Here is a 26,228-nt window from a genome sequence, read left to right as displayed (position 1 = left end):
TTACGTGGTGGACTTAAGTCTTAGTTACTACCACCAAAAGGGGCAGCGTCCGTTTAATCTGCTTTGGAAGAGCCCGGCCACTCTGATTCTGCGGGTAACAATATTTCTCCGCAGCAGGCACTTAAATGCCTGTAAAATGCCTCCGGATTTTTTACACTTATCCCAGAAAGATGCTCTCAAGCCCTGAAGACACCACGCACTGTCGCATGGTGATGACGTCACCGCACGTTCTGCCGGATTGGCTTCAATTTAAAAATAATTAAGCAGGCAACGTCACCGTCAGTACCGAGACTGTATATGATCGAACAGGGCATATGCAGATATTTGCGTCCACATGAATGTCACACCAGAAAGCATTAACGTCACCTCAATTGCAGAGGAGTAAATAGAGAATGGACGGGGATTGGAATCTTGCCACCAACGTCCAGATTCTCTTAAACTAAAAAATGAATACGTGTATTTGAAGCATGCAAGATCGTATTTAATAACTGCTAAGGGAATACAACGGGGGCCTGGTTAGGTTGCTCACACCAAAATGAACGAGTACCGGGTCCAAATCCCTCCTACAAATTCTTGTTTATGTTGTGTGATATTGGGCAAAATATTTTTTCTGTGCGGCTCACCGCCCCATCATGAAGTGTCTACAACAGGCTCAGTTTCAGTGCATAGCGCTACATAATTACATGCACACGCATCATTTAAAAAATTAAAATCTAAATGATATAACATCTGTACTTCTGGTGTCTGCAGACCTCACTCACCCCTCCCACGTAGACCTAACTGTAACCAACACCCTATCAGGCAAGCTCAGGGGGCCTCGTCGGCGGTACGAGGCGCTATTGAAATCCTACAATAAAATAAATACTGCCTTGTTCCTCCCGTTTTTATTAATTTAGAAAAGACTCTTGAGTAGGGGGAACCAGGAACTATATTCCAGCATTAACAGAAATTACAGCTGTTAATGTTACACTCAGAGCAGGCCAGGTACTTAACTCCTTTTAAATAAACAGGTGAATGAATGCAGCATATAGGATATTTCAAGGGTGCCCATACTCTGACAGCACTACAGTGCCACACACAGACTCGTAACATAAGGCAGTCTAGGACATGGCGCTCTGCACACTCGTGCACTACGAGTGTGCAAAGCGCTATGTGTTATTAATTCACAGCAGACTCACGAGCTCGCCCTCTTCTACTCTGGGTGAGCAGTCCAGATTTCAAAACCCTTCAAATGACTTCCTGAGCTGTGTAGACATTCAGTCCTTAAACATAAGGACTGACCGTCTCATAGCAGGCCCCGACCATGGCTGGGTGTTGCTCAGCTATCACCCCCTGCTCCATGGCTCCCTCCAGTATCTGGGGAGGGAAGGAACTGATGTACAACTGCTTCAGTTTCCGCAAGTGTGCTCGTCTTACCTTTGTCACCAACAGGAATGTTTTTCTTCTTTGTGGCTCGGTGGACCGTGCGCTCTCCTCGAACTCTCGAAGTGTCCGAAGAAGTCCAAGATCACACCGTGTCGCCCGGAACGCCGGCACCTCCTGACGCCGAGTCCACACAAGCGGCAGATGAAGGCTCCGTGTGCCTCCCGTTACCTGCCGGTACCTCTCCAAGCTGTCAGCCAATGGCAGCCGCAGTCTAGCGGGCTCCAAGAGATCACCGGCCTGGCGCGCACCGACAGCTGCAATTAGATCCCGTCAGCCGGGTTTCTGCAGGCTCATCACCGGGGGAAAGCGAGTCCTGGTAGCGCACTCTCATTGGTGAGTCACCCGTGACCTGGAGCATGAAAACCCACTCTACCTGTCTCTAGTTCCGCTGTCAGAGACGACTCCACAGGTGTGCGGTGCGCTCCCAGGAAACGGGGCCTCTTATTCCTTTCGGGATGGGGGCGGGGCCACCGGGGCCTTCCTCTTTCTCCATCCCACCCCGCTGGACCAGTTCCCAGCTGGAGACTGGGGCCTTTCCCATCTCCCCGGAAGCATTTAATTTTAATTAATGCTCAACTTTTACAAAGCGCTGCGTGTCTCCTTCTGGTTACTTCAGAGCGAGGAAAGTTTTGGCAAAATAATCAACTTTCAGCAGGTTTGGTCTGAATTGGTGAGGTCGGTGGCTTGTCCGAGGTTCTTCGGTCATGACCGAATCCCGGGGCCAGAGTTACAGAGGTGTAACACAAGGCACTGTGGCAACCGAAGTTGCTACTTTGCGTGAGAGACTATAAAGCGCCATCTCTACGGAGATATGGCGCTATACTGTTCTCTCCGTGCCCTGGCCACAATCAAGCTGTGTGGCGCAGCGCACACACTTATGGTGTCTGACATATGTTTTGTATTGGAAGGCACCCTTCCAGTATAAAATACTATGCATACATTATCTTTAAAACTTTTCCCACCTCGGATGTGTGTTGTGCAGCGCAGCACACGTGCAAAGTGGGAAGAGTTAGGCGAAATAAAAGCATTTCTCATTGTAGTGCCGGCTTCAAAGCGGCGTCATTTTTTGGTGCAAAACCCTACTATCGTTGGTAGATAAGATTTTGCTTTGAAAACCATGGTTGGTTGCATGGGGACGCCCATGTACCGCCCATGGGATGCCCCCTTGACGCAGAGTGACGCAAAGTGCCGCTCTGCGTTATTTTGAGGCACCCTGCGCTGGAAAGTATATCCCCCAAAACATTTTGCGCAGGGTTGCGTCAGTGCACAATGTTTGCAAACCTGTGCCTCGGGGTTAGGTTCAATGGCAGGGTTTGCCGTGAGTCCTGAAAAGAGTTTAGCTTAAGTTGCCAGTAGAGAGGGCATTGCACCCTTTGTAGGGCTGAGGGAAAAATAAGCCATTCCCATACTGTATATTTATTCCTCCAAGAATATCTTTCCACGTGTGTCTCTGGCTTCCAGCTCCCTTCGTCCTGTGGCCACCCAGGACGATGGGAAAACCCCAGGAGGCTGGGGGGCTGGGGCCTGGCTGCTTGTATGGCTGGGCGGACTGAGGGATCCAGATTTGAAAGTGAGCCCAAGGGAACCATCACGTTTTCTAATACACAGAGAATTATTTGCTGATACTCAGAAACAACCCTCCTAGGTTTTTTCTATAGAACCCGGATTCTTGGGATATTTCATATATTCCTTTTCCGAACAGCGTGCAAAGCTTTTGGCTTTTCAATAAATGCATTTGGAAAATCGTGCTATAAAATGCCCATCTGGACCCATTTTCCCTGAAACAATTTCCAGCTTCCCAGAAGAATGTCAGACCACGCCATTCACGGCCAAGTGGAGCTGGTATGACCCTTTTCGGTTCCCATCCCAGCCCTGCTATTGTCTGGTGGCCTGTGAGGGACTGATGTGGTGGAACAGAACCGGTCTGGCTGTGACGTTAGGCCTCTGTGCGCGGGTCGCCTTGCCTATGTATCACAGGCAGTGCCATCAAACATGATCTGTGGGTCGGCAGGACTCTCAGATTTTCCGGGTCACACCTGAAGCTGCCCCAGCAGAGTACGAAAGGGCTTGCTCAGCCTCCTGAACCAAGCCCACCTGGGAGCTTGATTAGGTATCCAGACACAGGCTTTGAAAAGGCAAAAATACGGTAAGTTAAGTAGGCGGTAAGATAACACAGCGAGATATAGATGATCTGCTGCCGAGGTGTTTCCAATATGCAGGTTGCAGAATCTCGGCAGGGCCGACATAGTATTTCATCCTTCTGAGGTTGAATGAATACCGACGAGTTCTGTAGTGCAATTTGTTGTTTGGTTTATTTACCGCAAAACACAGCAAGTGAAGCAATAATGTCAGCTTTTTGGCCTCAGGACAGTGTGGGAAAAAGTTAGCCAAAAGGCCTGCTTAATTTGTATAAATGTGACACCGATGATTTTCAACGCCGCAAAACCGATAGTAAGTGATACATGTCAAATATATATTATTCTTAGTTTGCATGTGGGCCATTCCCAGTGGCAACATTCCGTGCGCATGACTGTGGAGAAGAGACTGGGGCAATACCCCTGAGGGACATCTTGTCTTTTCTTTTTTTCTATGAATTGTTGCCTGGCCCGACAGGAACCTCTTCACTCTCTAAAAGCAGGGCCACTGGAATTATGCAATTTTACTTCTGCAAAGTTTTCTGCATAATCATTGGTTTGTCGCAGTTGCCACATAATCTATCAATTGCTGCATATTCTGCAGATTTTAACGAAAACATGTTTTTAGGTCATATGGATAAAAAGTTATTAAAATTGTGGCAACCTGTTTTGCTGCACAGTGGAGCGGCCTCTGCAAAGGTTGACTGGTCATCTCTCAATTGCTTATTAATATATTTCAATGTTAAACTGGTACAAATGAGGGAAACTTTGCCCTGGAAGTGTTAACATTTGAAAAACATTTGAAAAACTGACACAATTATGAAGTAATACCATCACAAAATGTAACGCATTAGGTTGCATAACTCTTTTCCTCTTGCATAATGTAGTCACCCCTGCCGCATAATTTGTTCCTCCCTGCAGCCAGTGGCCCTGCTAATAACTAAGAAGTACACACCTCATACTGAACTATCTCTTGGTGCTGCCCTTAAATAACGATCTTGGCTAAGAGCTCGTTTTAGCAACTTGAGAAAACAAAATGCTGAGTCAACCATACTAGGATTAAAACCAATCATGCACGGGTTACTTTGAAATATATGCTGCAAGTGCACGAGCCCGCCGAACTATCTTAACGTCTTGCACCTCGGTTACACCAATGCTGCTTATGGTAAGTTAGACCAGATAAACAGAACTGAACTACCTGTGCTCGATGTGGTCATTTCAGCAACTTGAGAAAAAACCACAGCAGCTGTATCGAACATGCTAGAATTAATACCAGTGATGCAAAGATTACTCTCAAATCTCTACTGTAGGTGCATTTACTCATATAACTATCTTATTGTTTTATACCTCTGTTACGCCAATGTTGTTTACAATAAATTAGATTTAATAAATAACACCCACCCCAAACGTAACTATCTCTCATGGCTGTTGTTTCCAGAGCTTGATGTGCTCGATGTTATAACCGGAGTCACCGCGCCTAGGATTCACACCTGTGATCCGCACACGTTACTCACAAATCTCTGCAGCAAGTGTATTAACCCACTGAGCTATCCGACCGATGTATATCTCTATGATAAGTCTCTAATGCCGAGGTACTGACTGCAGCCTGAAATAATCCGCGACTGGCCTACTCCGGGGGGAAAATCCTGAATGTGTGTAATAGAAACCGCGAAATCCTGTAAATCCCAGGCCCGCCGGTGTAATTAGAAAGCATTTCTGCCGGTTGAATCAGGTTAGTCCTGAGCCGCGAGCCCCATTACTGCCTCACATTCCTGGCACCCGGAAATCCACTTGAGGGAGCAGCTTGCTTTCCGGACAGGCCGGCTCCATACAATGGAGCTCTGCGGGGGTGGCTTGGAACAATGGGTGCTCGGCACCCCCGCTGCACAATGGAACAACCCGTGCAGCCGCACGTGCAGCGTTGGTGTGAATGGGAAGCATCAGGTTAGGTAACAACTCGTGCGAAAAGGTAACCTCTCGTGATAATTACAAACGCCGCTCTCTAGACTTCTCTTTGATGGTAATATTAATTATCATGTAGAGTGAAGGGCCGCAAGTAATATTACGTAACTCGATTGTGTTTTATCAAGCGTGGAAGGGTGGGAGTAGCCACGTGCAGCGGAAGCTGTCATTATCGTCTGAGCAGAACTCCTCTGCCTCCGGCGCATGACCACACTGAGCTTCGGATCTTACCAGAGCACCCTTTTCTGCTGTTTCTGCAAATCAAAGGTGATTGTTTGCAGTGCCTGGCAGACAGGGCAACGCTTGTCCCCAATAACACAATAAGGGATGTACACCTCCAGACACGTGCACTCAAATTGTTTGTATCATGACACAAGGCTGTGCATTGTTTCTTGATCCTTGTAGCTCACACATTTTTTCAGGCCTGGTGTTAGCCAAGATCTTTGGATTTTACAATTATATACATGTTATATGCACATTGAAAATTCAAATAGCTCTGTCCAGTCACAGGCCTATTATTGGGTCCCTCAAAATCTTCTTCCATCCAATTACAGCTTGCAGCAGGGGGCAGTGGGTCAGCCCACTTCAGCCATTGGCTAACTCCACTGTGAGTGACAGTCTTCGGCACCACTGACAAGGAGAATATCCACTCACAAAGTGGGCCCCTTTAGTGCCAGGTTCAGGCAATGTGTGCTTTATAGAACCAAAGAAACTTATTTTTGTTTTCAGACAATGCTTTTTTTTTTAGAATGACGAGGGCTTGTACAACAATAAACTATGACAAAGCATGCATTGACAAATGCAAAAGCCTGGCAGCCAACACCACATCGATTGGCTTTGCCAATGCTTGCTGGTAAGTTTATTAAATTCTAGGTCCAGTGCTCTGACACCAGTGGCGGCTCCTCTGCTAAGGCGGGAGGAGCGTCGCCCCACTGCTCTCCGAGCAGTGTAAAATGCAAAAATAAAATGATGATAACACAAATTATTTCTGTTATTATCATATTATTTTGGTGTCAGCTAGGTTGGGTGGAGTGACATCTAGGAGGAGTAATTGCTGTACTCGACCAAACAATCATGCGCACCTTTCATGTTCCCCAACAGTCTGCATTACACAGCCAGGCTGGGAACATGCCCAGCCTCCCATTTCCCGTCTGAGTGCAGAGACACGGCGCTCAGACCAATCACAACGTTGCATTGCGACGCTGTGATTGGCTTAGGGAAGGGAGCCTGTGTGCTTCCTGCTTCCCCACAGAGAGAAGACGAGGGACTGCAGCAAAGAGGTAAGTGTTTTTTAAAAAAATTGCACCACCCTCGTGACCCCCCACCATCACTCCTGCCCTACCTCTCTTGTTCCCTGCCAGCCGCTACTGTCTAACACCCATAGTGGCTCCTTTTGTACTCCAGAAAACAGGAGAGGATATCCTATGTCCCTGAGCAAGAGAGGTTCCCGAGTAGGGGAGGGCCATATCTAATGTTCCCGAGTTGGGGGGAGTGTGGTGGGGAGAGATACAATGTTCCTAAACAAGAGGGGGGAACTGATGTTTCTGAGCAGGAGGGAGAATATATAATGTTCTTGAGAAGGGACAATTGGTATCTAATGTTCCAGGAAAAAAGGGGGCATATGCAATATTCCAGAATTGAGGAGTAGGAAATCTAATGTTCATGAGTGGAAGAGGGAAATCTAATGTTCATGAGTGGAAGAGGGGAGATAGCTAATGTTCATGAGCAAGAGGGGAATATCCTTTTAATTGCCGTTCAGATGTTGTGCCTCCACGCACCATTATCTATCCCTACAATCACCGCACTGCGATGGCCGGCTTTCCTCTGCCTTGTAAGCTTTAAAATGGCGAGGCCCTGATTGCTTTGATTGCCGTGCCCTGTTGCTACGGCATGCATCTTGTCCTCCGCTCTGTCCTCCTCAAAATGGCGGCCCCTCGACTGCTCCAAAATATCTCTATCGACCCACTTCTTGGACGCCTGCGATTACCGCGCTGCGATGGACGATTCTCCTCTGCCTTGTAAGCATTAATATGACACACCAATATTCTAATAATGGCCACCACGAGTGGGCCCCTTTCCGAAGCACTCCTTCTCCCCTTGTTGGGGAGGGAGCCAACATTTATGTCCTGGAGTCTCAGAGACCCCTCTGAAAGAGTCCACAGCGACAAGGGAGTCTCACTCAGCGGAGGCCTGGGTTTTTACCCCATTACCGCTGGGAGCACAGCACTGTACACCATGACCGGCGAGCTCGATGGAACTTTTTGGACTATGCCCGCTAGGCGGAAACTATAACCTTTCTGTATGTACTGCGGTGGCCGAACAACCTCTGGCCGATGACCAGTGGAGCTGTCCCACACAGCTATAGAGGAGTTTGGCTCTGGTTCACCCCTCGGCCGTCACCTACCCAGCCGGATGTCGGACAATGTTTTTCCTCGGCTCCCCGTTGTGCCGCCTATACCCTCCCCCCCCCTCCATTATTCTCCTCTACCTCTCCTCTTCCTTCGCTCTCTCCCCTATTCTTCTCTCCCCTTGCCTATTTGTATCTGATGTTCCTCAGCAGGAGAGCGAGACATGTTCATGAGCAACAGGCGAGTACCTAATATTCCTGGGTGGAATAAAGGATCTTTACATTTTTTGACTGGAAGTGGTGGCTTAACAATATTCTAAAACAGGAGAGGGTGTCTAATGTTCCTGGGTGTAAGAGAGGGTATATTATGTTCCTGGGCAGGAGAGGGATAACAAATGGTTCTGAGTGGTAGGGGGATATGTATTGTTTTTGAGTAACAAAGGAAATATTTTATGTTCCTGAGCAGGAAAGGAAGATGTGTAACATCCTTCAGTAGGTTGGGAGATGCTTAACATATCTGAGCAGCATAGGAGAGCATATCCCCCTGGGTGGAGGAGAGAATATTTACATTTCTTGGAAATGGGGGATAACCAATGTTTTAATCATGGAAAGGACCTCGAAGCTTGGGACCCGGGTTCGAGTCTCGGCAGGGACGCTTAACTTCCTGTGATTCTGGGCAAATCACTTAATCTCCCTGTGCCTAAAAATGAACGTGTCCGTCTGTAACGCAACTGGTGCTCATGTAAAGCGCTCCGGTACCTTCGGGTCAAGTTCCTGCTATATAGAACTAAACATAAAAAAAACTCGGGTGATGTGTAATGTTTCCGAGTGGAAGAGGGGATATTTTGTGTTCCTGAGAGAGAGAAGTTATCTAATACTTGTAACCTTGATAAAAATGCTGTTTATCAGAGGACATGTTTCGTTGGAACCAGGCATCGAATATCTTTGTCATGGCTTGCTCGTCTCTTCCTACTGCCGCCTTTTAGGCCACCATACCACCCCCCCCCCCCCCCCCCCCCAGACTTTATTTTCCGGGCGGTAAATTCTAGATCAGGACTTCCTTGTTAGAGAGTTCGTCGTTCTTGTGAGTGAATGAAGTACATTCATTCCCCTGTCACAGGGTGTCCCACACCCGATGTCTAGGGTAAGCTGCTAAACACGAATGTCATTGGGCGAGAGCTAGGACTTGTGTGGACGTCACAGAAAGAGGAGTTTTCGAGGTGTTGCAAGAGAGCTCACGGCCCTGGAGCGCACAGATGTTGCACAATGACTTCGGCGGAGCAGGAACCACATCTCGACTGTTCTGACGTTTCAGTCATCCTAACCCAACAAGCCTTTTGCACCATGGCGTGTTCCATGTGAAATCACGATGCTCTGGTGAATGGTGATAAATCCTGTGGAAGCAGCGTCCTTCCAGACTACGGGTTCACGTGGAATCCCTTCACTTTTTTGTTTTTGTTTAAATTATTCGCAAAATGACTGTTTCTGCTTCCCCTCTCCTTCCTAGGCCCAGAGTGGGAACATTCCAGAACATTCTTCAGGAAGCTCAGAAAACAGCGCACAAAAGATCCGCAATGAGGCCCTAAAACGTTTTCTTTCACTTCTGTAATATTTCTCTCCATTCCACCTCGCCCGGGAAAGCTTTTGCGATGGATTTCGAAGCACAAGTACTTCACCCAGAGGGGGGGAAAACTGTCACCTCCTCACAGAATATCAAAACGTGTATGATTCATCACCCTCATGTTCTCGGCCTCCACTGTGGCCACCCACTCCGCGGTCTCCTCGGCACCTCGGGCCGGTTTCTCCTTCGTGTGGCCGGGTGTGTGGCCTTCAGCCGGCCCGGGGCGTCACTAGGCCTCGCCCTGCCCCCGCCGTGCCAGGGGCCTCCTGACCCACAGGGGCCAGTACTCGTTTCGTCACACGACCCTTCAGCAGGGCTCAGCTCTGGGTGGAAGTCTGTGAGTAAACGTGCATTTGTGTTCACAATAGGTTGTCGAGCACCGGCCCCTAGAGGGGGAATCGCCCTCATCTAGCATTTCCCACGCTTCACTCAAGGCCAGAGGACAGGAAGAAAGGATCCGAGCCTCGCCTCGCCTGAGTGGTAGATTATCATTATGGAGGTCTGACTTGAAGCAGGCCGGCCTGTGCTAAGGAGGCAGTGAGGGCGGGGAATTAGGCGCCCTTGTTGATGGCAGGGAATTAAATGAGGCAGCAGGGGGTCCCCTTTGTGCTCACTGGTCGTACCTGGATGAGCAGGGAATGAGAACCGCCCCCCCCCCCCAACACAAACATCCCCGGACCTCCCCCAGCACACCTCAATCACTGATAGCTGAGCTGCTCCAGGCGGATATGAAGGTTTTGTTGAAGATGTGTGTCAGCAGGGGTCAGAGGGTGAAGGGGGGGCAAGGAAGTGGGGCTAAAGGGGTGTTCAAATATCACCTGCCATAGGATAATGAAGGACTCAAACCTGGCAAATCAGACAAAAACGAACAGGCAGGGACAATGAGCGGGCTGGAGCGGAGCACTGCTGTTGGCATAATCTTAATGCACACAGCTCTGTGCGCCCCTCAGAATATAGACGCCCTGGGCCGAGGCCCAGTTCACTCATGCCAAGGACCGGTCCTGGTTTGAAGTGTGTCTGTATTCAGAAAAAAAACATTCGAAAGAAATCTGTGTGTGTGAAAGAGTCAGATCCCCACGCCTTTTAATTAAGGTTACCCAACGACTGCATGTCATGGAAAACGGTGTAGTGCATTCTGGGACTTGTAGTACTGGTTCCTATCAGTTGATCTACTTGAACGGATATACCTGAAAACAGCAATTTGGGAAAGAAAAGCAGAGGACTGGAGCATGTCCTCCGTGGTGACGTCAGAACCATCTGAAATCCTTAAATGTGAACGGAATCAATGTTCAAGATAAGTAAAGGAGAGAACTAAATAAAAAAATGCTACATTCTGGGACCCACAATAGAGGTTTTCCTCCGTGAAGGGGAGTTGTTGGGGTGTCCTACAGCTTTCACCTTGGGATAGTTACACTTTGTGGGTACAAACAGCACGGAAGCACCTACTGCAGGCAAAGGACTGCATTTTCATTTAGTTACATGATTTAAGCCCATTTCAGGCAAACCCATGCAGAGTTCAGCTGCAGGAGTTACTGTTGACAGCTTTGAGTCTGGTGTAATTACCCCCTCACTGCATCACCGAGCACAAGCGAGAAACTCATGCCACCGAATATTTATGTGAATGTCAGGAGACTGGTGATGCCTTTTGAGGGATTATCAGGAAAAATTATACGTTGAACTTTTAGGGCTTTTCACTGTAAGGATATATCTCCTTAACGTCACTCCCTGGGCCTGGTGGCACATTTCTCACTTATGTGCCAGTCAGTGGGACTGAAAAGCACTCTTATCACAGCGAGCAGAGCCCCTCTGCCACCCACTGCTAATTGGCATCCGCGTAATCCTCTGTCGCTTCAAACCTATGAGCATTAATCTCTTGACACATTAAAAAAAATGAAAATGAGTGTAGGCCGAAGCTTGTCTGCAGCTCTGGAGCAAGGAATTTCATAGCCCCAGACAACATGACAGTTTGCCACGCCTCACTAACAAGGCCTTAACTAGAGAATTTCTTGCAATCCGGTACCCTCGTGTGGTGGTACCGTAAGGCCAATTCACTGGGCATGGCGTTTTTCCGCATAATTATGGATTTGGCCGCAATTCCCATATGAGCCATCATATTGTGCATTTTTTGTAGATTTTAACGTACAAACAAAAAATGTTCTAGCACAACCAGGATCAAAAGTAACTCAAAATGCTGCAATGTGTTGCAGCGCGGCAGCAGACTTTGTCACACAGAAGCTGGTCACCTTTCAGTTGCTTATTGCTGCATTTTGGTGTAAACTTTGCCCGTGCAGTGTTAATGTGTAAAAGTGACAAACTAGCGAACGCCGCTTCAAAATATGCTGCATTGCAACACATATATTGCCGCATAATTTTGTTAAACTTGTCACATACTGCATGATTCCAGTGGCCCTGTCCACCACTTGTCAAGGCTAGGGTTTGGAGTTGGAATGCACACGCAGTTAGAGGCCAGAGCTCTTCTGGTGAAACACAAGCTTCCTGTGGAATTCCTGGGGGTAGCCATCTATCCTTGAGCCCAAGATCACAGCTGAGGGTGAGCACGTAGCTAGCATTTCTGAGGCACAGCTCAAGTAATGTTATCCTGTATGGCCCCTTCCATCGCCTCCCTCCCCCCTTACCCAAGCCCCCAGGGTGGGAATCCTATTCCTGTTGGCAGCTGCATATCACTGATCCGCAGTGGGTGATGTTATCTGTGATGTCATCTGTGGTGTTACGTGCACGGCCCAAAGCAGTGTATGAGGGGCAGAGTTCCAGTTTTTTGAAATTCTCTTACTTTTTAGGTCGAGCCTAGCGGCAGCGAGCATGTGCTGCTCGCTCTGTGAGGCTTGCTGTAGTAGAGTATGCTGTGGAAGCCTCGCCCACTCTCCTCCCATATTTTTCATTGGCTGGCGTAATTGTCCTTGGTAAATGCTGGCTTCCAATTCATTATGAGGCGTGTTAGGCCCTCCTTGTTACCGCCTTGTCGCCATTTGTTACTGCCCATAACGACTGGACCTTTTACTTGGCACGTTACACAGTCGGCTTTATCTAGGGAGTCAGCACTATTTTGTTTATGGGCACTTATGGGGACACTAGCGGATGCTATTTTTTTGTATTTGTTTCCTGAGCGCGGCGCCCGCTTTAGGGACACCTTGCTCAGTTTATTTATTTATTTATATTTAACTTTCATGTTGAGCGCGGCGTCCACTTCTGGGACACCACACTCTGTTTATTATTATTTTTCAGTTAAACTTTCATAGTGAGCGCAGTGCTTGCTTCAGGGCTACCGCGCTCTGTTTGTTCTTGGTTTGTTTTTTTTTAACTTTAAAACTGAGTGCGGCGCCACTTCAAGGACACCACGCTCGGTTTCTTTCTTTATTTTTTTAATTTACCACCGAGCACGGCTTCAAGGACACTGCGCTCCGTGTTAAAGTTTAAAAAAAAGAAAAAAAGAAACCGAGCACGGTGTCTTTGAAGCGGCTCAGTTTTACACTTAAACAAACATTTGCAATGCAATAGGTCTCGCATTCACACAAGTTTAAGCTATTGACATTGTAAATGACAATGACTTTTATTTATGTTTTAAAAAACAAAAATAATAGGCATTGTCATTTACAATGCCAATAGCTTAAACTCGCTTAAATGCGAGACCTATTGCATTGCAAATGCTTGTTATTTTTTGTTGTGAGACTTTCGGGTACTTCACTAACTTTTTCTACATTACGAGAAAAAGAGGTTTAGTATTTTCTGTCCCTGCACACGGGGTCATGCAAGCAGGGCATGGAGGTCAGACAGAGATATTCAAACAATGCTTAATAGAATGATCATATTGACAAATTATAAATCTCTTCCTTGCAGCTCAAATACTACCCAAATTGATGAAAAACACTCCGACCCAGCGAAGATGAAAACATGCTCCAGCCCTCCGAGAAGCTAAGTTGTGCTCTGCAGGTAACAGCCGAAGCCTGCTTCTCGCCGCTCAGCATCCTGTCTTGTGGTTGCACCATCAGCACCAGAACAGAACTCTCCTTTTGCAATTAGGGTTGTCTAAATTATAAATGAACGTTTTTTTTGCATTATTTAAGCAACGATAATGAACGTTTTTTGCATTATTTAAGTGACAATAATAAATGAACGTTTTTTGCATTATTTAAAAGACATTAATAAATGATTTTTGTTTTGTTGCATTATTTAAGTGGCAGAATGTGGCACTTCATTGCTACCAGCATAAAAGTGGGGTTGCATGATGTGCTGCTAGTCACCCTTTTTTATTGGCACCAAAAGGCCCTCGTGGACCGCAATCCAGACGCTCCATAGGAGGTGGAATGATACACCAAACAGCCAATAGCATGAGGTGAGAGGGTTTACTAGCAAGAGGTGGACTAAAGTCCACTCTACGTGTATGTTAAGTAATCGGTAACAACAAACCCAGCTACGTGGTCCGGTCAGACATAACAAGTTGTTATGTCTGGCTTGACCACAAGGTAAAATAGCTGGATGGCCCAGATGTCGGCACAGTGTGTGGTCCCTACGGCTGCCACAAGGGTCCCAAAACGTCACACACTCCACATAAAGGCCTTCGCTGGCGGGGGCCAGTGGCATGTTTCTATTTGCAGTAACAATGATGGTCATATTTTTTTAATTTATCTGTCATGCACGTTGATGGTGCCTGTGTCCATTAAGGGCTGTAATTAGCTGCCAGGCAGAGAGCGCCGGTGATGGCGCCAGTTCCGTCAGCATTCCTGACGCCAGGTGAGTCAACGTGTTTCTGTGGAAACGGCGGTGACGCTGCAGAGGCAGGTGGGGGAGGGGATAGAACAGTCTCTGTTGCCCTAGATCCCTTCTGATTTGTGGGTACTCACAGTGCGTTGAAAAAAAAGAGCGCCCTGAAGACACTGTATTCAACCCAACATCTCTCTGACCCTCTTGCATATTGTATTGGAATTGCATTTATGTAGCGCCTACTACCCCTGACAAGGTGTCAAAGCGCTTTTTTGGGCGAGTAGCACGCTACTCCGGAAACCCATAAAGGATTAGTGGTGAATTAGTTTATTGAAATATGAAAGTAATTAGAGTGGTGGATATGTTAGTTATTTGGAGTGAGAAGGATAGCGGGGGATAGAAGAGGGAAATAGATTTGCATTTATATATCACTTGTTAATCCTGATGGGGTGTTGAAGTGCTTTTTTGGTGAGTAGCATGCTACTCCGGAACCCATAAAGGATTAGTGTTGATATATAGCAGGGGTGCAACTAGACCCAAACTTTGGGGAGGAGAGGCTAAGATTTTGAATTGTAGGGGCGCAGTGATCCTCAGAGCACGTGTCAAAATTACCCATTGGGGACAGCGATGTAACACTGTTAAACGTTGCATTTGAATGCACATTGGGGCAGTGACCTGGTAGGATGCAGAATTCTGTGTTTCATTTTCTAGGACAGTCAAAGGCAAATGAAATATTCGTAACCACACTGGGCCTTTTGGGATGAGTCTCAGCAGCATCAGGCAGGACGCCAGTAGTCGAGACACCTCTCTTGCGGTCATGGGCAGATGCTCATGTTCAGGCACTGTTAGCACACGGGATGCGGAAGCTGCAATCCTTGGTAATGCACAGTAACCCTGAGTTTCAGCTCCTCAAATATCCTTGGTTTTGACACCCCATGGTCTAAAATGCAACACACATTTGAAAAGATGTTGGCAGTACAGCAACACCGAACACCAAACCCAATCAGAAAGCGCAAGCATCCATGGTGCTTCCACAGCAAAGACCAGAAACCCAAACCTGCAGCTCTAACAAGAAACATTAGAAGAAGCAGAATAGAATATAGAAACACCCTTAGCGAAAATATCAGCCAACAGAATCTTGTTCTTCAAGGACCATCGTCCCGAAGCTTTCCTTCTGCCTATGAACTCCTCAAACCCGACATTTCTAACCCTGATGGTCTCTGTCCTCCCAGCAGCCCCACCGTCCCTCCAGCTCTAGCTGTCCCTCTTCATCTGTGGGCACAGCACAGTGTCCTAGGTAGGGGCATGAAAGGTTTCACTGCAGACACTCTGGAAAGACGGACCGTCTCGCAGCTCTCAGCGGCTCTCATGGCCGCCCTGGTACACCCTGCGCTAAGCTCTAAATCCGCCACCCCACACACGTATATCTGCTCTCTCCCGCTCCTTCCTTCCCTCCCTGCCTGTTAGTGGTTAGAGCCTAAGGCAGTGTATCTGTGACTCACTGTTTCTTCTGTCTTGGGGAAACCACTCCACCTGCAAATCTCCCTTCTCATTCCCTTTAGTGTTTCTCCTCAATTCCTCTCGCCTCGGCCCTCATTTCTCCTTCTCTTGCCGCCTGTCGGCAGCGCTTTGAGGACCCCTTACGTCACTTGAAGAATTATACAAATGAGAAACATAATAATTTAGGACAGACAACAACCACAGTCCCTGATCATTGACATGCTAAGCCATTACTGGGTTACTTTCACTCAGTATCACTCTTGGGTATTACAAGTTCTTTGTCTCTCTCCCAGTCACTCTTTCTATGAGTCTTTCTCTCGGTCTCTCATTCTTGCATCAATCTTTGGGCCTCTCTCTTGGTCTCTTACTCGCCCATAGTGGAGCGTGAACGTCAGCACAATGGAAAACTGCTGATCATTCATAAGAGAAATTGAGAAGGAATATGTAATTGTCACCAAACAGTTCTTCATTACCTCTTCCTCCCTCCCGGCATCTCCCACACCTCTCGACAATAGTACGACAGCCCCTGTATCCTACACTGCTCAGAAGTTCCTCCTCTGCCCCTCATCCTACACTCGCGTAGCACTTCCTTGTCCTTTATCCATCTCTCTTCACAATTCCCACCCTATTCTGTTTTGAGGACTTGCCCTTACACACCCAGGGGATTCTTTACAAGCCCTTTGTGCCGGCAGAACGTCACTTTTTCCCATATTAAAAGTGATGCACCGGCAGCGCAGGGTACTTGCAAATAAGCCCCCAGTGTTTAATCTGTGCATGTGGTTTCGGGAGATGGGCACCATCACTAATGCGGTCTGCCAGCGCCGGCCACAACCACAACTCATGGTCAAAGGGTGTTTTACTGTGGCCTACTGTTAGGCGTTCACCTAGGGGTCATATGGTCCGGTGCACAATTGGATGAGTATTGGTCTTCATGCCCTGATGAGTTTGCCAGTAAGTTGTGTGGCAGTGAAACGTGTCGCCCGTTCACAATAAAATGGTCGAAACATGCAATTTCGTTTTTAATCATGAGCATAGGCATAAAATACAGATGGATGTGATATGCCGTATATGACTCGTTTTTAGTGTTTTCTGTGAAGAGGATAGCATTGTATTTTCTTCCTTAATGAGGGTGACAGGAGGTTGAGGGTATTTGGTTGTTTATATAAAAGTTATTGAGCACCATTAGTGTTAGATTAATATAGCAAAGTGGCCGATGATGTTGCAGCGAGCCAGTTGATAACTCCTGGTGGTCGCTTACGTGAGGCACTCCCTATACATATATTTACTAATTCTTGATGTGTAGATCCCTTGGCTCTGGGCTCGGAAAAAAGTATCACACCTGGGATCAGGGTTTGTCTCTGAATTGTTATTGGAGCATGACCTCCACTTAGAAATGATGTTGGCTTGAGGTTGGTGTCCTATGAATACCTTTATATAATTTCTGTTGGGTCTGACAAGTAACAAGGGCTTTGTTGTTGGTACTGATACTTTGAGTGGAGGGCACCCTTGGTATTTCTTTAGTCCTTCTGTAGCCCCTTTTTAGGTCTCGCTGAGTCAGCGCACATGCGCTGCTCGGAGAGACATTTAGTATGTGAGTTTAGAAAGTGCTGCTGGCTGGCGACAAGCCTGCGTTCCCGCGAGCGTGCACACGCGCAGCCAGCAGCTTTGCAATATGTACAGCCGCGATCACTCACTTTCGCGCGCACAGCCTACTTTCACTTTTCGCGCGCGCTCAACATTCGCGTTTGTTTTCTTTCATGTGATGCTACCCTCAACTGTCTTTCTTTTATTCATGCATTTGTTTATTTGCCTTCTTTTCCTTTGCCCCCTTTCTCTTCCCTTCTCTTCCTCTCTTTCATTATTTTTTTACGTCTGAGTTATACCTTCCCTTCTCACTTCATTTCCCCTTTGAGCTCCCCATCCCACATGTATTACTTACTCGCCTGCCTTTCCTCTCTACCAGACCCTCTCTCATTTTATGTTCCCTGTTTTATCTTTTCTGTTTCCTTCCAATAGCCCAATTACTCCGTCCACCCTCCTTCCTTTCTACCGTACCTCAAATCCACTCTTCCATCTCCCCTTTGATACTTGTTTTATCTCTACATTCATCTCATGGAGCTCTTATCGATAATGACCGTTTTAAACCTTCCCTTGCTCTCTCCGTCCTTCTGTGGTTCAGACCCTCTTCCATCCCACATTTCTTAATTTCTTCTGTCTTTTTTTCAATGTGAGTGGTCGCTTGCATTCCGTCACCCCTTTTGATCTACACCCCCCGCATAGTGGACCAGCATCCCTGCCTCCTCCACGGGACGCTGTGCCAGTCAGAGTAGTTCTCGCAGTCGAGGCGCGAGGGTAGGCGGGACTTCCGGGTCCCACCTCCCTGTCCTCCCCACGCGCACTTGACTTATTCACATACAGTTAAACTCACTTAGCGTGATGCTATTATCCCCAACAGTTCAACAGCAGTGGGAAAAATAAACAACACCCCCCAAGCAATGTTAGGCAACGCGAGCAGCACGATTTATCAACGTCTGCGGGAGGTTTGGCAGAGGACTCGCAGATGGAGGATGTGTCAAATGCTGCGCGATACTCGGCGATGACATGTGCTGGCTGAACTGTAGGCCTGAACCAGAATGACACGTCCTAGCTAAACTATACGGAGGTGCTACGCAGGCTGGATAGTACAGTTGGCCCAGGAGGGCACGTACCTCGCTGTAAGGCATGAACAATATGACACGTGACATCGGGATAGTCAGGCACCACAAACTTAACTCACCTCTGAGGATTGGAAAGATGAAACGGAGGGGGGGGGGGGCAGGGGCTTAGAAAGGGAGGGATCCATACAAGCAAAACTCTTGTGTCCTGAGTTGACATTTGTGTGTTAAGCTCTACAACCGACCATGTGGTACTGGTACCACCTGAACGGTACGCAGGCCACAATTCCTAAACAAGCATTGAAAAAGCAATAGGTCTCGCCTTTGATTAAGTTAAAGCAATTTGCTTTGCTAATGGTATTGTATAGCAAAGCAAATGGCTTTAACTTAATGAAAGGCGAGACCTATTGCATTTTTAATGCTTGTTGTGTTTGACTTCTAAACTCAATCAAATCAGGGGATTTATAAAGTGCGCTACTCACCCGTGAGGGTCTCAAGGTGCTGTAAGGCTAAAAGTACTGCCCTGACACCTTAAATTTCTTCTCCAAAAAGAACCAGGACACACAAAGCCTGCAATTGTAGCTCATTTACGATGTTTCCTTTAAATGTTGCTGGGAGAGGGGATCTTTCAAGTGGGCTGCAGTTCGCTTTTATAGCTGACACGTTCTGCAATGTCAGATATGAGGCCAGCTTAAATGGGGGGGGGAGGTGTAGGTTGTCAGCTGGTCTCCATGCCTGTTCCCAGCAGGCAGCTCATAGCTGCTCCGTCTCCTGGGGTTACAGAGCCAGTGGTGCCCCCTCAGCAGTCATTTTAGAACTGCATGGCCATATGAAGGGGTTCCAGGCCAGCGGTGTCATGAGGTGGATTGTTTTTCGTCTAGCAGTGCTGTTCCTGCGGTCCTGCCTTTTGTTGTGTTCAGCCTGTTTGACGGAACACTGCACCATTGTTTGTAGATGAACATTTCTGAGAGTTTTTATTACCAAAAAACATAGAACACATATTAGTAGAGTGCAAGTTCAACCCCCAGAGTTTGTTTGTGCTCTTCAGTGGTAATGCTTCCTCAGCTCAATGGTACTCATTTCATCAACCTCAGAAGGATGAAAGGCTATATAAACCCATGTGGAATCGAACATGTGAGTATGGGGGGCAAACACAAATCCTTGGAGTGGGCACATTAGCTCCTTGGGTCACCGGTGCAACACATAACTGTTATTATACCACGTGTTCCGGTAAGATCATGGTGTTCGGACACTGAAGTGACACAGAAAGAGTTAAATGTTTAGCTGCTATTGCTGTTCACCTCTGCAAAATTGCTTATAAAAAACTCAAGCAACAGCAGGGGCAGGACCGGCCGGGGGCAAGGACGGCTATGTTCTGTTGGTGCTGCGGAGTGGCTCCCTGTTTTCCTGGTGTGCATTTCCTCAGAGCAGCCTGTGACCACCAAAGGGGCACACTGCAAACCCACTGACCACAGCCCACTCTGCGGCGACACCTGACACACAGTGCAACCCTAACATACTCAGTAAAACCACAAACCTTCGACAAACTCTGCAAACCAGCTAACCCACAACACATTCTGCAAATCTCGCCACCCTAAAACACAATGCAACCCTCATTGTGCACTCAATATATTGCACGCATACACAGCAAACAAGGTACAATACATCAAAAACAGTCAAATTCATTTGTAATGCCAGAAATAAAGACCTATGTGGAAGCCCCAGTGCAAGAAAGAAAATGTCTGCTAAAACAGAGTGCAGCGCTTTAAATGGTGGGTGTGTGCATTTATTTCAGGCTGTGAGGTGTGAGCCTGAGGCTGTGATCTGCAGGAGGAGGGGACACTCTCTGGGTGCTCTGGGCTTGCTTGGCTTCTGTCCTAAAAACTGCAAACAATAAACTGCAACTTTTGCTGCCCACCTTCGGCTGTTTGTATTTGTGTGTCCTAAGGGGACAGCAGTGGTTGGTTGCAGCCTTCTTTCCCTGCATCTGCAGGTACAGTAGACACTTAGAAAGAACAAACGCAACCTCGTCAAGCGGCACCATTCTCTGACAGAATAACTTTTGATCAAGCAGGACTGCCGCCCTCGCCCAGTGAGCCCAGCCCAGGTGGGTTTATAAAGCTTGATTACCCTATGGTCGCTGCACACCTGATCTATGGCTATAACACATGGAATGCACCCCTCCTAAATGGGCTGCTCCCCCCATTCTGCAGTCATTCTCATCCATGGTACTTTTGTCTATTGTACTATGCAGGGAAACTAGGGAACACTTTATTCCAGCCCGCCCTTTCCTAGAAACCAGTGTACTTTGGACATTTTGTTTAATGGAGGCGAACGAAAACTACCATTCATAGAATGTACTGGACTGTTAAACGGAAGCCTGGCACTGAGAAACAACGATGCTGCCATGTTCACCAATTTGCCCTCAGACGGTCCTTTCCAGATTAGAATTCACTATTCACCCTATGTCCTAAACAATCGTGGGAAAAAACACACAACAATTAATACTGACGCAGTAAAACACTAAAATGTTTTTGCGATGTAGCGGCAAAACAGCGTGGCTCTAAACGAGAGGGATTGTAGTGGTGACAAAATCATAGGGTTTTTTCACCCAAACTTGAAATGGGGTGAATACATTATGATGCGTATTTACAAATTCTGCAGTGGTGGCCTGACAAAAGTCTATCAAAAATGTGGTGGGAAGAAACACACCAAAAACTTCCTCACATTGTTGTGTTGGGCACCAGTATGTGTGATGGAAGTGTGCGCTGCTGGGGGTCCTAGGTTGCTCCACACTGGAAGGATATGTACCTATCTCTCCCATATAAATCCCTACTCGACTTGGTGAATGTACCCTTTAACTAACCTCACTGCTGGTCAGCAGATATCAAGATGGTCCAATTGCTCTACGAAAACGTGGCGGCCATTTTGGCTGGACTTCCATTTGTCTGCTGTTCCCTTTGCTCTGATAGTGGTATGTGTAAGGTTACCACACACCTCCATGCCACTGGGTCCGTTTTTTTACAGTTCATTGTTGTCACGTGCTTTGGTTCGATTGGTTAAGGGCAACTCTCGATTACATTGGTGGGTACTAACCCTCACAATGTAATGATTTAGTAAGAAAAAGCCCAGAGTGGAACACGGAGGCCTGATATGGAGCTGGTAGCTAAACCTTATTATGTACAAACAAGGCCAGCCTTTAGCATGGGCGAGCTGAGCCTCGGCCCAGGGCTGCAATATTCTGAGGGGCGCGCGAGCTGTGTGCATTACGGTAATGCCAACAGCAGCGCCCTTCTCGTCTTGCTCCAGTCTTGCCCTCGGTCCCTGCCTGCTCCTTTCTGAGTGAGTTTTAAGTGGTTTTGGTGCTTCATTGTCATATGGCGGGATGTCTTTAACACCCCTCCTTTAGCCCACGCCCTTTCCCTCCCTTCACCCTCTGACCCCTGCTGACACACATCAACGAAACCATCATCCCCCCCCAGGCAGCTGAGCCATCAGTGATTGAGGTGAGCTGGGGGAGGTCCGGGGATGTTTGCCTTCAGGGGCCAGTCCCTGCTCATCCAGGCACTGACCAGGGCACAAGAGGGACCCCCTGCTGCTGCATTTACTTCACTACGTCAGCATGGTCGCCTAATGTCTCCCTGCCCAGGGCGCCGTCTTAGCGAAGGCCGTCTCTGCACAAATCACAACAGAGAACTGCAGTGCCCGTCGTCAGGTTTCCGCTTGCCGTGTCCTTCCTGATACAGCCATTAAATAATCGTGTTTTGTGATTCTGTTTGCACCTTTAGTGCCGATTTGAAATGTGTCCATAATTTGCACGAATTAGCTGAGTGAGATGTCAGTGGCGGCGTGTAGTGTAAAGTTAGTTTGTGTAAAGTCATGAATGTCCGCCTGCAGGCGCTTTTACAGCCTGACCCGGTATCGGAAGTTACGCAGTCCGACATTTGCCTACATTAGGAGCGCATCACGCCAACTTCCGCTGCTCCTGTGCCTTGAGGTTCTGCCTGGGAAGTGCCCCCTGTGAGATGTGGTGTGTTTGTGAGATGGACGCTTGCACTGCGTGTGTGGTTTGTGTTTGTGAGACGGAGGGTTGCACTGCTGAGGCAGACGTGGTGCGCCCGTGCCTGTGTGGTGTGTTAGTGAGAGGGACGCTTGCACTGCTGAGGCAGACGTGGTGCGCCCATGCCTGTGTGGTGTGTTTGTGAGAGGGACACTTGCACTGCTGAGGCAGATGTGTAGATCCTGCGCGTGTGTGGTGTGTTTGTGAGACGGAGGCTTGTACTGCTGAGGCAGACGTGGCGCGCCCCTGCCTGTGAGGTGTGTTAGTGAGACAGACGCTTGCACTGCTGAGGCAGACGTGGCTCGCCACTGCGTGCGTGAATTGTGTTTGTGAGACGGAGGCTTGCACTGCTGAGGCAGATGTGGTGCGCCCGTGCCTGTGAGGTGCGTGTGGTGTGTTAGTGAGACAGAGGCTTGCACTGCTGAAGCAGACGTGGTGCGCCCGCGCCTGTGTGGTGTGTTTGTGAGAGGGACGCTTGCACTGCTGAAGTACACTGGTGCGACCGTGCCTGTGAGATGTGGTGTGTTTGTGAGACGGACGCTTGCACTGCTGAGGCAGACGTGTAGAGCCTGCGTGTGTGGTGTGGTGTGTTTGTGAGAGGGACGCTTGCACTGCTGAGGCAGACGTGGCTCGCCACTGCGTACGTGTATTGTGTTTGTGAGACGGAGGCTTGCACTGCTGAAGCAGACGTGGTGCGCCCGTGCCTGTGTGGTGTGTTTGTGAGAGGGACGCTTGCACTGCTGAAGCAAACGTGTAGCGCCTGCGCGTGTGTGGTGTGATGTGTTTTTGAGACGGACGCTTGCACTGCTGAGGCAGACGTGGTGCGCCTGTGCCTGTGAGGTGCGTGTGGAGTGTTTGTGAGACGGACTCTTGCACTGCTGAGGCAGAAGTGGTGCGCCTGTGAGGGGTGGTGTATTGTGTTTGTGAGACGGAGGCTTGCACTGCGGCAGGCAGACGTGGTGCACCCGTGCCTGTGTGGTGTGTTTGTGAGAAGGACACTTGCACTGCTGAGGCAGACGTGGTGGTCCCAGGACAGTCGGTGTAAGTCGCACCTCGTCTGTCACACTGTACAACACCACTTGGGAAGCCTGTCTCCTTCACACTGGCAAGAGGCCTGCGAATGGATGTCCGTCCGCGTGAACTGGCCTCCTGCAGGCAGGCAGCAAGGGCGCAAATGACTCCTGTAGGGACACTCTTGTCATGTACGTGCACGAAGAAGACATTCCTGTTTCGCAGCGTGGTGCACTCTGGGCGGGGAGATAGCTCAGTAGCGAGAGTGCCTCGTGCAGAGAGCTGTGCGCTCCCTTTAGTGTCACGTTAAAATAACCAGCGCGGCAGCCTGGCCACTTCAAATTCCAGAACAGGTTTGCGACCAAGATTACCCCTCCCATAGCTATAAGTATGGAGTCATTTCAGTTTATGAGGACAGTGTGACCAAATGATTACAAATTAAAGAATGCCTCCATGATCCCCAGGTGTTGACTCAGCAATGTGCGACGTAGAGCAATGACCTCCTGACCCCCGGGTATTTAAACTTCTTGTAGCAGTGGAAGCCAGAAGACGCACTTGCTTCACAGATAAATAAAAACGTGGCACACATTTCCCGCGAAGTGAAAACGATTTGTTTTTTGATTCACGGCACATAAAAAGGTGTTTCCCTTTCTTCGTTGAAAGGCGAGAAGGTGCAGGAACTTCAACATTTAAATGGCGTCCTACTTCCGTATCCAACCGCTCACCTGTAGCCCGGGAGGGGAAATAACTTCAAAAGACCTTTGTTGAAAGGTGTAATTAAGGATGTAGCTTTACAAACTGACATGGCTAACGGGCGAGGCGTGTAGCGCCGCTCCCATGGGAGCAACAGCACGTGTATATTTATAGAGAGGCGCTATGTAGGTTCATAAAAGCAGACTATGTGGACATGAAGGGGGCTCATGCATCCGCCGCGAGGCAGTGGCTACCGGAACCTGGGGCACCCTCCTGCAAAGTACCTAGAGGATACCCCAGGACCCAATCAGCCCGTCAACAGTGCTGGAGAGGACCTCCTGGAGCTCCCCCCCCCCTCCCCTACAGGGGCTAATGTTACGCCACTGCCGCGAGGGAGTCTCCAAGGCACTGGCCTGTTGATTTTACGGCGCGGACACCCCCGAAAACCAGTGCCCAATGGTTCCTGCTAGATCGAATCTGTACTCATTACAGTTAGGCGCACAGCCTTGTGCCTGCGGATAGCTCAGTGAGCTAGACGCTCGGCGCTGACATCAAATGTGCAGTAACTCCCTTCTTATTTAGAAACGGCAGAGGTGCGGTTTGAAGCGCTATATTAAAAGATAAATTATTAAGCAATATCACAATGGAGCTTAGAAAGGTGACAATTAAAATATCTATGAAAACTAATTTGACATGACACCCTCTTAAGCTAGAAACCAGTACCCGGCCATATCTGCTTTTCCCCTCGGCACCGGCACACACCTCATCACTTCTAACCGTAGCTGCCCCCGAAGTCTCTTTTATCGTGCCTTGTACTCCTGTCCTTTTCTTCCGCACCTTCTGCTCCCCCAGTATTTACTTCTATTCCCCCCGCTCTTCCAGTTCACCTCCACCAGCTGCTCCCTAACAATCTTTAATTCCACCCATACCCTCCCATTCGTGACTTCAATCATACCGTGCTCCCCTAAACTTTACCATTTCATACTTTCCTAATCTTGACTTTCATGGTGCACTGCTTAATTTGTAAAGGAATGAGTGCCGGTGCCCAGGGCTTTGCTAAGAAGCCTGCAGTCTGTGCAAGTGAGCCAGCCCCAATTACGGAGCCTGCGTAGACATGAATCCAACTCAGGCCTCTTTAATTCTCTATCAGGCACAGCACTCCCTTCAGCTCACTCTTGCAGGTTCTACTCTCTCCCTTGGTGACAGTTTTTCAGTTTTTCTCTCCCTTCGTCTTTCTGCATTGTGTGTTTTTCCCTCTCTTTCTTTAGTAAATGTCTGATGCAGAAAAATAAGTACCGCCCCCCAAAATGAGTACCAGTAGCCCCCACCGGCAGCCACCAGCTCAAATTAAGCACTGCTTCCACCATACCCTGCTCTTCCAATCTTTACTTCCCCACTATACCCTACTCTCCCAATTTTTCCTCTTACCATACCCTGCTCTTTAGTCCTTAATCCCACCATACCCTGCTCTTTAGTCCTTACTCCCACCATACCCTGCTCTTTAGTCCTTACTTCCACCATACCCTGCTCTTTAGTCCTTACTTCCACCATACCCTGCTCTTTAGTCCTTACTCCCACCATACCCTGCTCTTTAGTCCTTACTCCCACCATACCCTGCTCTTTAGTCCTTACTTCCACCATACCCTGCTCATTAGTCCTTACTCCCACCATACCCTGCTCTTTAGTCCTTACTCCCACCATACCCTGCTCTTTAGTCCTTACTCCCACCATACCCTGCTCTTTAGTCCTTACTCCCACCATACCCTGCTCTTTAGTCCTTACTTCCACCATACCCTGCTCATTAGTCCTTACTTCCACCATACCCTGCTCTCTAAGTCTTTATTTCCACAGTAGTGGGCGCTACCAATCTTATCTTCCAGTGTCCGTACCCTGCTCTCCCGGTCTTTAATCCCACCCTGTCTGCTCTCAGAGTATTTACTTCCATCTTCTCTTACCTCCCACTCTTTACAACCTTCTCTGCTCTCCAGACCTTCGCTTTCACATCCACGCTCCCAAACTTTACTTCTACCTCCCACTCACCCAATCTTTACCTCCGCCTCCCACTCCCACTCTCCCAATCTTTAATTCCATTCCTCTGCTC

The 26,228-nt window shown here is 48.2% G+C and overlaps 1 protein-coding gene across 6 annotated transcripts in view; it reads right to left on the bottom strand.

The window, feature by feature from the left end:
• Window positions 1-26,228, bottom strand: part of RELT (RELT TNF receptor) — a 176,349-nt gene that overhangs the window by 91,262 nt on the left and 58,859 nt on the right. For 4 of the 6 annotated variants that reach the window (XR_014967947.1, XM_085623312.1, XM_085623314.1 and 1 more), the window contains exon 1: window positions 1,417-1,840. The exons of the other annotated variants lie outside the window; for them this stretch is intronic. The gene's annotated coding sequence lies outside the window, so the exon portion shown is untranslated. Of the gene's footprint in view, window positions 1-1,416; window positions 1,841-26,228 lie in introns of those variants that run through there. 6 annotated transcript variants of the gene reach the window in all.

Source organism: Triturus cristatus, chromosome 8, assembly GCF_964204655.1.
Source record: "Triturus cristatus chromosome 8, aTriCri1.1, whole genome shotgun sequence".
Taxonomy (NCBI): domain Eukaryota; kingdom Metazoa; phylum Chordata; class Amphibia; order Caudata; family Salamandridae; genus Triturus; species Triturus cristatus.
The sequence above is the reverse complement of the archived record's forward strand: the minus strand, read 5'-3'. Positions and strand labels throughout refer to the sequence as shown.